Below are 14,550 nucleotides of genomic sequence, written 5' to 3'. Positions count from 1 at the left end.
GCACTGGAAACCTGTACATGAACCCAGCAGGACCCAAAAATGTGTTCACAGACATTCAAATGCTGTGCTTTTCTACAGCTTCCCAGTCTCTGTTTAAATCCTTAAGACAGGGGTCTCCAATGTGGAGCCTATGGGCACCATAGCCCCCAGAGACACCTTTCCTGGGACCCATCAAGTGTTTTTTAAAAGTAGGTGTGGTCAGGTAGGACGTTTGCCAGCAGCTGCCACTACAGCATAAGTATCCTCATTGTATGATTGAAGTTAAGCTGTGGCAGCCATTTTGTGGCTATCTCCACCTACTGCAGCAGCCATTTTGTGTTTGTGCCGCCCACTGCACTGTGGAAGAATTCCAAGGTGCTCTGCAGGTCCAAAATGGTTGGGGACCCTTGCCTTAACACATCCAAACGTAAAATTCTAGTCCTCTTCACTGAGGAAGAAATTCAGTCAAGATGCCCTAGCTATGGATTCTAGAACCTCTCTAGAACCAGTTGCAAAGAAGAAGAATCCCAGTTTTCTTGGTTTTCCTTGTGTGGGGAGAAAGGGATGGGCTAAGACCACGAATGTTGCCTTGCATTCCCTGGGTGGAAGGACAAGGCAAAACTATCATTCTAATTTAAAAAATAAATTATCTCCAGAAGGTTGAAGAGATGTTCTCAAGGGAGTGCGTGGTTGCGGCTTCTCTGAACGCAGCACAAGGCGGGGAGACCAACTAAGTTCAAGGACATGACCCTGGTGTTTCAAAATAACCAGCCGGGCCCGTCACTACAGCCCAGCTCTAGACCAAAGGCCATCTGGCTGTCTCTTCACTCAAAGAGCGACCGCTCTGATGTGGCTTCTCGTGTTTCAGGTCCAGCTGGCGTCCATCCGCACCCTTCAGCAGGCCTGAAACCAGACCCGGCCGACCAAGGGAAATCCACTGGCACAGGATAGGCCTGTCAACCAGCTAAGTGGCTCCCTTCTGTCATCCACAAGGCAAATGAGCAAGCATGATTCAGCAGGAGAGAGGCAGCCTGCCTGTCATCATTGGCTGGTGGGTTACACACCCGGCCAACGCCCCAGTCAACAAAATTAAGGAAACAGAAATCAGCTGAGCAGACACAGGGCTCAGGGGAACGAAGCTGCCCGAAGAGAAAATAAATATTCTGCGTATGCTGAAAATCCTATTCAATCCAAATTCGGCTAGTGGGCACAGGGTTTCCCAGTTAAAGTGGCAAACAGATAATAAGAAATATGTGGCATTTCAAGAGGAAGGCATGAAGGACCAGGCCAGAAGTGTTCGATGCAATTGTGTGTCCAGAACAAAAGTGTACAAAAAAAAAGGGACTTGCATGGGGAAGGGAATGGTGTCACTCGTCTTCCGTGACGACACAAGTACTATCCAATAGGCATCCACAGGGCCAATGGAATCACTGTCTACACAGCCCCTAAGGTCGATTTTAAGCTGGGCAGAAAGAAAATGTGTGTGTTAGCGAAATCATAACTTGAAGAAAACCTGGATTCCCCACAGTGATACGATTACCCTGTACGCAATAACAGAGACGCAAATTAAACTTCATTTCTAGCTGCAGCCTTGGAAGATGAATTTAATTCCGGTCCCAGTTCAATACTTCATAGATACATCTCTACTTTCAAAATAATTGGAATGTGCCACCATCTAATAATGAAACTCAAATACTTTGGCCACCTCATGAGAAGGAAGGACTCCCTGGAGAAGAGCCTAATGCTGGGAGCGATCGAGGGCAAAAGAAGAAGGGGGCGACAGAGAATGAGGTGGCTGGATGGAGTCACTGAAGCAGTAGGTGCAAACTTAAATGGTCTCCGGGGAATGGTAGAGGACAGGAAGGCCTGGAGGATCATTGTCCATGGGGTCGCGATGGGTCGGACACGACTTCGCACATAACAACAACCATCTAATCGGGGTGGGGATTCTGGCACTCTTGTCATGCCTTGGGCAACATTGAACACACCCCAAAATCTGTGGGGCCAGGGAGAGGAGCATCTGGCCTCCAAAACTTACTCTCTGTGACAGGTACTCCCAGGTGTTTGTGTGGACAGCCAAACAGGAAAAACTCATCCTTCCTGCACAAGTTTACCGAACAGTTTCCGAAACCACTGTGTTTTACCTGCCTATGCAGAATAGTGTGAATAGTGTGAAGCCAATGCAATCCAAGACCAAATAACGCCTCTTTTTGGGGTAGCATTTTACTTTCCACAAAGGCCTCTGCACACAGCTCTATTTTCCAGCAAAAAACAACAACAACAACTCCAAAACAAAACAAGCCAAACTCAATCCCATTTGGCCTCCGTTCCAGGCCACTGACTCAGAAAGCACAGAATCTTTTGGAAAAGCCTCACTGCAGAAGCTAGATCTCTTTCCGCAGCAGGAGAACAGCAAGCCAAGGTTAGGAATCACTGGCTTAATGGGCCACATTGCTAGGATACCAACTTAGGGTGCAGAAGAGCTGGTATTTGACAGTCAGGACATATTCTTGACATCTAACTAGTCGGTGGAGCGCAGAGGATAAAGTCATAGTGACAACAAGGTCTCAATTACATCTATGCACAAAGGGATCCACGCTCCAATGCAAACCATTTCACCCAATGTAGGTAGGAATTTAAAGAATCTGGGATACTCTATGTCAGGGGTAGTCAAACTGCGGCCCTCCAGATGTCCCTGGACTACAATTCCCATTCGGTGGCAGGGGCTCGTGGGAATTGTAAAAATGGGTTATTAATTTTTAAAATTTGCATATTTATCAGGTTATATAATCCTCAGGCGGCATATATTTCTTATTCCTCCCCTGGGTATTAGAGAATCTTACTGCATGTTTCTCTATGGAAAGGTCCAAAATGAGAGGGTGGGGAGAAGAGGGGCCCTGGGTGGGCGTGGTGTCCACAGCCCTGCTTCCCAACCGTATTCTGCACCATTGCACCACTTCTGGGGTTTCTCAAAGCCTGAACTTGTGTTAAAAGAAGCCAATATGTGGCAGGAACAGAGAAATAAACTCAAGGAAGCAACAGGGGAAAGTGAGGCCCGGATCTTCCAGTTCAGACCTGCTGCTGAAGCTCTGTTGAGCAGGCAGAGAGCTCTTGGTAGGGGAGAAGTCCTCTCTGCCTTCAAGCAAAAGGACTTGCCCTGACACTTTCTGCTACAGCTGGGCATTCTGCCCATGTCAGAAACCTGTTGGCACGGTGTCCTTCGCAAGCGAAGAGGCTGAAGCGAAGCTGTTCGGCTTGAAAATCTGGTTGGCAAGGCATGCCCCTTTCCCGGTTTCAAAATCCCAGTTAGCGAGGCGTGAGCTGCAAACCCCTGGGTGAAGCTGGCAAAGCTAAAACATGCCCGGCCTGGATTCAGACTCGTCTTTAAAGAAACAACACAGGCCAGCGTCTAGCTGTTTCAGTTGGAATCAAATCGGGTGGGGTGGGGATGGAATTCAGAAGCTCACAGGAGAGGTTTGTGAGAACTGATTTCTGCGAGGGGGAATCAAAGCCCTCGCCCTCAAAAATTCCCTGGCAGTATTGAGGTCAGACATTCACAAGGCACCCACAAAGAGAGAAGTCTGGTGGATCACAAAGCGGTTCCTGTCTTTTTGGAGAGCCGCAATTCCAATCTAATCCAGCCTTTCTCGACTTTTTTACTGTCGAGAAACCCCTGAAACATTCTTCAGGCTCCGAGAAACCCCATAAGTGGCACCATCATTCAAAATATGGCTGGGAAGCATAGCTGTGGACATGCCCACGTGGGGGCCCTCCCCTTCCCACCCCCTTCAAGCACATCATTGGCCATTTTGGGAGGAGGGGGCTGGTCAACGGGACTGTATATGGTCATAACACCATGTAAATGTTTAGCAGATTTAAAATATACACTGAGATGTATTAATTCCCTCTCATTCGAGTAACCCTTCCAGGGCTGTTAAGAAACCTCAGGGTTTTTCAAAACTCTGGTTAAGAAACCCTGATCTAATCTAGGGGTAGTCAAACTGTGGCCCTCCAGATGTCCATGGACTACAATTCCCATGAGCCCCTGCCAGCAAATGCTGGCAGGGGCTCATGGGAATTGTAGCCCATAGACATCTGGAGGACCACAGGTTGACTACCCCTGCTCTAGATAAACCAAACATTTCCTGCTGGTTATTAAATCAGCATTGTGGAGTGGGTGGTACGGTAAACAAGGACCTAATCAATTCAGATTCAATCCCCACTCTATATAAATTTTTAAAATGTGCATATTTATCAGGTTATATGACCATATATTGTCCTGTTGACCCACTCCCCCCAAAAATGGCCAATTATGGGCCGGGAGGGGGTGGGAAGGGGAAGGGCCTGGGTGAGCTTGTTCATGGCTCTGCTTCCCAACCATATTCTGCACAATCATGCCACTTCTGGAGTTTCTTGAAGCTTGAAGAATGTTTAAGGGTTTCTCAATGGCAACAACATTTGAGAAAGGCTGGTCTGGGATCTGATTTTTCTGATGGTGGGGACAAAGGATTTGAGAAAAAGTTCTGATTGGCTAGCTGAGGATTCTAAAACAGATCCACATCTAGATCCTATGGGTCTTCTAGGGACTGGGAAAGGGCATTTATGCATTTTAGGTAATAAATAAAACGGGGGCACTCTCTCTTCTGTTCGTAAAAGAAAATCATATGTGGGTTTGTCAACAAAGTCTTCCAATAATCAATTATCCAAGAATCCTACTGTTTCCTTCTTAATTCCCTTGGCGGGGTTGTCTATGTAGCCTTTTTGATATCATCACCTTTATTTCTACATACTAGACTCGTGAGGAGTTGCCTCATGATTTAGATACTTGGGTGCATTGAATATTTTAGTGCACAGGATAATAAATTGATCTTGCTTCAATCATTTTAATACAGTTTTTGCTCAAGCTTCATGATACCTAAATGTATTCCTCTTAGGTTAAAGGTAAGCCACCCTTTCGGCTACAAAACCCCTGTTGCAGTGTAACACAGGAGAACTAATAGGCATGCAAGATATCCAAAAGCTTGACATGAACGTGAGCCAGATCGACTTCCTATGAAAATCCATTACTCTTTGCCCTGAAATTAGATCAAGATTATTGCTCTGTTCACCATGGTTTCGAGTCAACACTTTGAAATATTTGGCACCAAGCTGTAATACTGCTTTTAGCTCTTACTCCGCTCTGAAAAATCAGCATCTCTCTTCCAGAATGATATCAACAGATCTAAAAATCCAGATTTCTTGAGGCAAGGCCCATGTTATCTAAGCCAAACTGCATTTCTGGGCGGTGTCAGGCCTTATTCTGAAAATCTACACCGGTTCACCATTCCCTCTAAGAAGTGGAGGGCAGCAGCACAGTTTGCACAACAGCCCTGTGAAGAAGGCTGAGAAAGAGCAGCTGGCTTAAACTGGCCTTCGCGGCTGATCGGGAGTTTGAACCCAAGTCTCCCCGCCATAATATGACACTCTGCCCACTGGACTAGACACAATCCGATGGTTGGGGAGGTCTAACAAGAAATGTGTTACGACAGGAGGTAAAGATCACATTAAGCCAAACCAATGGCAAACCAGCTGTGATCCATAAACCAGTTAACCCACTAGGGTAAGGGGTACTCGTGGGGCTGCCAGGGTCCTGAGATGCCACCGGGGGCCACTTCTGTGATATTTGAGAGGGTCGCCAATGAGCTGCAGCAGAAAGTACACGCTGTGGTCTCTCTTTGGCCCCAGCTCATGAGCAAACAGACAAGACGGTCACGTCTCTTGCTCTGGCCATTAGCGAACGGCAGCGTATGCAGCCCAGGGGTTAAAGTCCTTGCAAACAGGCCGCTGTACTTCTCTGCAGCCTCGCTAAGACTACACGTCAGCAAGGGGCCAGTTTCTAAAGCTCGTGCCAAAGGCTGCCGCCAGCGATTCTGTGGTGGGGAGGAGAGTGCCGTGGAGCGGACGTGTGCAAATTATCTTAAAAATGCAAGCACGGGTAGGGCCCTGCCTGCCTGTTTTATCCTGCAGAAACAACAGCAGGATACAAAGACGCCGAGGATAGCGCCAAAGAATCAGAAGTTCCTGGAATAGCATAGGGCAGGGGAAAAGATCACGCTCTGGTTCATCGGATCCTAGAGTTGGAAGGGGCCAAACAAGCCATCTAGTCCCACCCCCCTGCTCATTGCAGGATCAGCCTCAAACAGCCAGTATAAGGATCAGCCTCAAACAGCCAGTATAAGGATCAGTCCAGCTGCTGCTTATAGAATCATAGAGTTGGAAGGGGCCAGACAGGCCATGTAGTCCCACCCCCTGCTCAATGCAGGATCAGCCTCAAACAGCCAGTATAAGGATCAGTCCAGCTGCTGCTTATAAAATCATAGAGTTGGAAGGGGCCAGACAGGCCATGTAGTCCCACCCCCTGCTCAATGCAGGATCAGCCTCAAACAGCCAGGATACAGTGGGACTATGACATCTTGTGATTTGGATGTGATGCCTCTGTCGATACAGACCAACACTGTATTTGCCTTCTTTACTTCCCCATCACACTGTCTGCTCATATTTCACTTATAAAAGTACCCCAAGATGGCCTTTGCACCCATTGCTACCCAGAAGTGCTTCTCCCATCCATCATTTGAAGATGTGTGCATGCACACAAAAGCTTAAAAGACCCAGAATTAAACTCTGTGGGTCTTCAAGGTGCCATGAAACTCCAAACTTTGTTCTATTGCTTCAGACCAGGACAACTGCCCACCTGAATCTGGTGCATTCAGGGCACGAGCTAAGAGGGGCAAGATTTCACAGGCCAAAGAGAGCCTCTACCAGTCTGTGTGCAATTAGGGCTTTGTTTAAAAGCCAGGGGTCGGCCTCTGACCCTGTTTGGGGCTCTGCGACGTCAAGGCAGTGGACTTTAGGCACTAACAAAGCCCTGTTTTCTCAGAGCAGAGGAAGCACAAGTAGATCTGTGCCAAAGGTGAGATGACATGATCACACACAGTTCTACCTTGGTTCTCCTGCCAATACTTTTTCTTTCCTTCTTAAAAGGCGGCCTTCAGCCATAAAGGTTGCAGTTTTCAAAGAGGAGTTCGGTACGGAGGCTTAAACTGTCTTTCTGTTGTGCCGTGTTCTTGCAAAAATAAAAACAAAAAAAAACCTGCTTGCAAATTGTTTTTACCCGTGCTGGGAAAACTCTACAGGTATTAATGTTTTTTCTTCCTCCTACGTATGCAAAGGCATGAGGGGGGTTGATTTTTTTGGAAGAAAGACAAGGGGAAGGAGCAAAATCATCATAGACCATGTTCATTGCATCACTCACTGGCGGTCTTCAAGGAGCAGCTGGGCAGCTACTTCACCTGGATGCTTTAGGCCAGGGGTAGTCAAACTGCGGCCCTCCAGATGTCCATGGACTACAATTCCCAGGAGCCCCCTGCCAGCGAACGCTGGCAGGGGCTCCTGGGAATTGTAGTCCATGGACATCTGGAGGGCCGCAGTTTGACTACCCCTGCTTTAGGCTGATCCTGCATTGAACAGGGGATTGAAGTGGCCAGTTTGGCCCTTTCCAGCTCTATGATCTATTCTATGATTTGACTCTAAGGACTTGCAAAGTGAAACAGATCTGTAGCAAGTTCCCCAAGAAAAAGCAAGTACTTTTTGTTATAATCAAAGACATTTTATATACTGTTTAAGGCCAGATTTTTCATCCCTTTTCTCACTGTCCACCAATTCTGCAAAGTGCAGCCTCGCTAGATAGCTGAGCTGTTACAGGCGGACGATACAGAGAGAGCTCTGTCCTTGCAGTACGGCCAGGGGAAAGCTCACGGCTTTTCCGTGCACGACGTCAAAATGTGCAAACAGCATAACCCGGCACACGATGTCATCAGGTGTGCAAATACGGTGAGTAAACAGAAGTTGGAGATAACGCCGGATGAAGAGGATGAAGCAACGAGGCCAAGATCTGGCTTATGCTCCAATTACCTTTGCTTTCTCGTTTCACAACCTCTGGGTTATAAAACTTTAAAAATGTACACACAGCATGACACGGTATTTTCTAGAATTTCAGGCACAAAGGGGAAAGGTCAAGGCAGCTTTTGTGATCCTTCCGAATGCTGCAGAACAGTCCCGGAGCACCAAAGCAGCTTTAAAAAAAACCCACAACCTTGATCTATGGCAAGGAAGAAATGCCCCAGATGTGGGCCGGGAAATTGCTGAGGATTTGGGGATGCACCCTGCAGAAGGCGGGGATTGGAGAGGGATTTCAGCAGGGCAGGAGGTCACCGAGTCCACCCTCCAACGCAGCCAGGGGATTAGATCTCAGTCACCTGGAGATCAGTTGTAATGCCAGATCTCCAGGTCCTGCCTGGAGGCTGGCAACCTTACCCCAGATACAAATCTTTTCTTGCAACTGGTGGAAATGCCTACAAGTATTGTTGTTGCTGCTTCTTATTTTTGTTTCCCGCCACTCACGATAAGCCATCTCGTGGCGGGTTACACAATAAAAACCACATATCGTTCCCCTCTCCTCCATTTTATCCTTCACGACCCTATGAGGGAGGTGGGCTGAAATTGTGTGAGTGGCCTGTGGCCCCTCGGTGAACTTCCCTGGGTCTCCAGCCCTGGCTCTTCCAGATCCCAGTTTAATCCCCAAACCATGCCGGGCTTTCAGAAGACTTTCTGCTAAAAACAATTCCAAGTTTCGGAAGGTTGGCCATCCAGATTCGCTTTCTCCCACCCATAGGGCAACCGAGGTTCCCGCACAAAGAAGTTTGAGCATTTTTCCGATGCAGAGCGCAAAACCTTCTGTCAGAAAGAGACCGGGGCAGCTTGTCTTGTCAGCCAGCTGTCAGCTAGCGCCACTCAAGGGTGACGGCTCACTCCAAAATGCATGCTGATACACTCCCGGCATCCAGACAGCCATCGCCAACCCAGAACAAGAGTTTTTCCTTTTTAAAAAAAGCTGATTTAACCCCTGGATCCCTTGGCCAAGAAGCAGCTAAGGCTAGCTAGCCAAAAGAAATTATCCTCCAGTGTTCTCACAAGGAATCCCAAGTTAGTGGATATATGAGGCTGCCTTGGTTAGACAGATGCTCTAGCCCAGTGGTTCTCAACCTTCCTAATCCTGCGATCCTTTAATACAGTTTCTCACGTTGGGGTGACCCCCAACCATAAAATTCACGGAAATTACACCGAAACTGACCAATGGCGTGAAGATCCCTTGTTCATGATTGTATATAAATTGGTTTTTCCCCGGGGTTTTTCAGTTCAGTTCTGCCTCTTGTCCCACCATGCTGATCTCGCTCTTTTCTGCTGCTCCAGACAGATGAACACTCTATCTCGACCTACCCCGCAAGGCTGTTGTGTGGATGGCGCCACCCCCCCCCCCCCGGCCAAGTTACTTGCCCTGCCGCGCCTTCTGTGAAAGGGTCCCGGCCCCCAGGTTGAGACCCACCGCTCTATCCACTTTCTCTGCCAGGCTTTCTCAACCAGGATTTCATGAAACCCGGAATGGGTGGGAGTTAATTTTTGATATATTTTAACATTTGTTAAATATTTATTTATTCCTTAGATTTTTAGCCCGCCACTCTCTGGGGACTCATGGCGGGGTACAATATAACCCCCCTCCCCCATAAAACATGCTAAAACCCCATCCCATAGCCATCCCTGTTCCAAGCTCACCCAGCTGGCTGCATGTGGAGGAGTGGGGGACTGAAGCCCAGTTCTCCAAATTAGAGTTTGCCACTCTCTAACCACTACACCAAGCTGTCCTCAAGAGCTCTGTGCATATGAAATCAGCTGATTCTCAAAAAAGGCAGGCTTCCCCTTCCCCCAAACCAATCCACAAAATTAAAAACAGCTGATATACCGAAGAAAAGCTTTAATATGATGAAGATATCTTGGAGCCAATTTATTCCCTGTGCCTAAAAGGACTGACTGATAACTCCCAGCTGGCAGGAACAACACTCATTTACTTTCCCTGACAGCTGAGTTTGTTTAATACAATTAGGCCCAGGAGCAAAGCCCAGCAATGTGCCCCAGAGATTTACGGATCTTTGCATACTGCTTTATGGGAGACAGTGGGCAATTTTTCAGCACTGTTGTGTATCAACAGCATGAAAAACCTGTTAACGAAAGCCCTGGTTTTGACATGCGGTTTTGCTCTAGCCGATAGATGCAACTCTGCACTAATTTCATGGCCGTGTGCTCAGGAATCAGACAAGGACGAAATGACGCCTTCCAAGCACTGCAAGGTCCTTCATTAGTCTTAAAATGGAGCAGCGGAGGTGCGAAGTAGATTGCTCTGGGTGCAGAAGTATCAGGTGGTACCAAAGGTTGGCTGCTGTGAGAGACAAGATGCTGGACTGGGTGGACCAGTGGTCAGATCCAGCAGGGTGCCTCTTATGTTCAGGAGCACCATTACAGCTAATGATGCTCATCTGGTTACAGCTGCTGGTGTAGAGGCGGATGTTCTTCCAGTACAGAAGGAAACTGATTTTACTTTTACTGGGGAAAGAAAGAGGCATAGTTCAACCCTTGGGAAAGAAATGGGGGAGAAACCTCAGAATGACGGAGAAAACTAGAGCAGTGGGGACAGACATGTCTGGTGAAGATGTCACGTCACCATTTTGATCGGTACCTTCTCCAATGAGAATCACAGAATCATCGAATTGGAAGGGGTCCTACAGGCCATCTAGTCCAACCCCTGCTCAATGCAGGATCAGCCTAAAGCAGCCAGGATATGTCTCTGTCCAGCCAATGCTTGAAGACTGCCGGTGAGGGGGAGCTCACCACCTCCTGAGGCAGCCTATTCCACTGCTGAACTACTCTGACTGTGAACATTTTTTTCCTGATATCTAGCAGATATTCCCGCCCCCCTCTCTACCAGGCTATTTCCGCAGTGATTAAAAACTTTGCGGCAGCCCCCATAAAGCTCCATGGAACTTCCTTATTTCCACACTAAAATCTCCCGATACAGGCACAGCGCCAAATGCTCTCCCTGTTTGCCGCGTATTTTGTAATTCCAAGAAAACGCAATTTTCCTCCTCCTCTGGGAGGGAATTCGCAGTAATCTAAAGTGGATCTCAAAAGCCGCATTGCCCCCCCCCACGAGTGTGCAGCTTCCCCGCACCCCACCAAGCACACCCGGAGCACAGGGAACCCGCGCACTCACAAGGGGGGGCCCCTTTCAAAGCCTGGTCTTACGAATGGGCTTTGAAGCTAGTCCTAACATAATTTTAATAATAAAAAACAAAAACATGCACTATATCGGGGAGGGAGATTGACGGCACAGAATGCTTGCATGAAATGACACACTCAAAGGTGCAAGCTGGGGCCATTTTCCCCAAGCCCTCTCTGAATTTGCATTGCACCTGAGAAGGGGAGGGGGGATGAGCCACTATTTTGCAATTGGGAAATTACGCAGCTGAACATCGAGTGAGTGTTATTGCACATGCATCAAGGAAAAAAAAGCAAGGGGGCAGGAATGGTCCCCCGTGCCTCTGAAAAAAGCACAGGAGGCAGGACCAGCCGCCAGCGCCTCCGAAGTAAATGTGAACAGCATGACCTGAAACCAGTCCTCAGTACTGTTGTTCAGAGACGACATGTGCAAAGGGGCCAGGCACAAATTTGATGTCAACTTCCAGAGACGGATACGAAGGAAACCCGGGGAATACAGACCACTGCGGAAACAGCCCTAGAGAAGCAACAGCAAATCAGTAGACATAACCTAGACAGATCTTCCTATTTATCTTCTATTAAGTATAAATACGGAAAATGCCGCATCAGACCAGGTTCCAAGTTCACAATTCCTTAACGTCTCCAATACCCAAAATTCCAAGATGGGAGAGTTGATGCTTTGTCGTTTACAAAACCCTGTTTGCGGACTGCAGAGGGGCTCTTTGCAAGGCTGCTCCAAACCATGAAGGGTCAGGGGCTGTACAAAGGGACAATTCATGAGACACGTGTTTCCAAAGTGGGTCCACAGAAAACCACAAACGCCCGGTTGTGCCAGGACATAAAAGTTTGATGCTGAGCCAGGAGCCGATGAATTTTTTATGTTTTCACCAGCTGCTTTGAGCAGAGCTGGCATTTAAATTATTTTCACAATGGCCCCGGAGAACTGGAAATATCATTCCAGCGCTGCTCAGAAACCTGTATTGGTGCATGGGGCTTTTCAAGATGACAATTTAACGCTCTGGGCATCCGACACTCTTTTGTTCCACAAACATTAAAATTAAATTATCCTCAAAGGCCTGCTGGTCCAGCACATACTGTGCTCACTGAGGCCAACCAGGTACCTGATAGTTCAGTTAAACAAATAGGGATATATTCATTTCTTTAGAAGAAAAAGAGCTGATTTTTGGTACCCAGCCTTTTACTACCCAAAGGAGTCTCAAAAGCAGCTGCAATCGCCTACCCTGGTGGGGAACTCTGCACCTCTCTCAATAGGAGAGGGTTCATCTTGACAAGACTTCACTGCACCTTTCAAGAACAATTCAATTTAGAGTCAATCACTTCTCATCCATCCACCTGCCTACTGCAAACAAAGCACCAGAATCCTCAATGCACAAGGCACCTAAGTGCCTGGTTCTGAGTGAGATCTATTACGGTACTTGGCCAGCATGCAAAAGGTCTACAATTAGCACAGATCAGCCTTTATCAACCTCTTTTAAAGGTAAAGGTATCCCCTGTGTGAGCATTGAGTCATGTCTGACCCTTGGGGTGACGCCCTCCAGCGTTTTCTTGGCAGACTCAATACGGGGTGGTTTGCCAGTGCCTTCCCAAGTCATTACCGTTTACCCCCCCAGCAAGCTGGGTACTCATTTTACCGACCTCGGAAGGATGGAAGGCTGAGTCAACCTTGAGCCGGCTGCTGGGATCGAACTCCCAACCTCATGGGCAGACAGCTTCAGACAGCATTTCTGTTGCCTTACCACTCTGCACCACAAGAGGCTCATATCAACCCTGAGAAAACCCAGAAACATTAAGGTTCCGAGAAACCCCAGAAGTCACACGATTGTGCAGAATATGGTTGGGAACCATAGCTGTGGACACACCCACCTGGGGCCCCTCCCCTTCCAGCCCATCACCAGCCACTTTGGGAAGGCGTGGCGGGTCAGCCTGCCATATATGGTCATATCACTCGATAAATGTTTGACAAATATTTAAAAAATTAATTAACACCAACCCATTGGGGAGACCCTTCCAGGGCTGTCAAGAAACCCATGGTTTTACAGAACCCTGACATCAATTAAAACTTATATGAAAACTAAATTCTAAAAACCATCAATAACATCAGAAGTAACATTTAATCCTTTCACAGTTTTCTCTTCCAAAGTCTCCTAACCTTAGCAGGCAGCCAAGGAAATCTGGCTACTGCAGAAGTCAGCTCATTATGTTTTCCAGAGAGCATCATTCCGAGTCACCCTTGGCAGCTACAACATCCCCCCCACCCCTCCAATTTTTCCTTCATGACAAGGATGTGCAGGGAAGAGAATCTACAGGTTGACATGAACACGCTGCAGCTGTCAGCAGAAGGTCAAAGGGGCACTTCCTTTGCCTGCACACACAGCTTATCAAAGAAAGAGAAGAAACCAAAAATGAGAGACAAGAGAGCAGGAGAAATTTCAGCCCTGGGAAGAGAGGAGTTAGGAAACGGAGCTGCTTGAACCAATGAAAGGAATGGGTTTTATTTAAATGGTCAAAGCTGGTTTGCCGCTTCGCTCCCATAACAGAAGGCATCAGGAGGGGAAAACAAGAAACCTTTAATTAAAGTTGCGAGACTGCAAATAGCACAGCCAATTTCATTTTTATATCTGCAGATGGGTTTTCCCCCCCCTTTCCTTTTTTTAACATTCAGTGGTTATACCATTCCTGCTCCCAGTCTTTCAGTCGAGATGAGAAATATTTAGGCTATGAGCCTGACACAGCTCTTTCAACAAATCTGGGCACTGTTAATCTCTTGCAGATCCCAGGTTTTACCCAAAATCGTGTGTGGGAGGGAAGATTCTAGTCCTCACTGTGGAACAGGACTTGAGCCCCCACAGCAAGTCCTGAATGTGAGGGGTGCCGAGAGGAGATTTCACTTGTGTACCATTACCTTATAGCAGGGGTAGTCAAACTGCGGCCCTCCAGATGTCCGTGGACTACAATTCCCAGGAGCCCCTGCCAGCATTTGCTGGCAGGGGCTCCTGGGAATTGTAGTCCACGGACATCTGGAGGGCCGCAGTTTGACTACCCCTGCCTTATAGCGAGGGTACATAGAAACGTCTTAAACAGAATAGACCAGAGCAGGTCATGTAAGGAAAGTGTTTCTGGTTTCCTGGCAATGGGCAACTTTTCTCTTCTTTAAGTAAGTTTCGGGTACTGTAGAAAAGTTCAAAATAAAAGGAGGGCTGTGAAACCCAGAGTGGTTCAAATAATCTAACTGAGTAGTCCTTCAGCTTCCATGCTTTCCCAAATCCATTCCACTTAATATTTCTGGTACGGAGGAGGAGCATGTCTCATGGCTTAAGTGCCACTCAGCGCTTAACACCCACTCAGGGCGGCTGTCCCATCCATATGGGCCTCCTCCTCCAACCGACCTGCCTGTCTGTCCAGCGG

At 47.7% G+C, this 14,550-nt stretch overlaps 1 protein-coding gene across 1 annotated transcript in view; it reads right to left on the bottom strand.

Annotated features, from left to right (window-relative positions):
* The window catches only part of SLC25A1 (solute carrier family 25 member 1), a 33,539-nt gene that overhangs the window by 15,769 nt on the left and 3,220 nt on the right, over window positions 1-14,550 (bottom strand). The window lies entirely within an intron of this gene.

This window comes from Paroedura picta, chromosome 13 (assembly GCF_049243985.1).
Source record: "Paroedura picta isolate Pp20150507F chromosome 13, Ppicta_v3.0, whole genome shotgun sequence".
Lineage (NCBI taxonomy): Eukaryota > Metazoa > Chordata > Lepidosauria > Squamata > Gekkonidae > Paroedura > Paroedura picta.
This window is presented reverse-complemented; position numbering and strand designations above follow the sequence as displayed.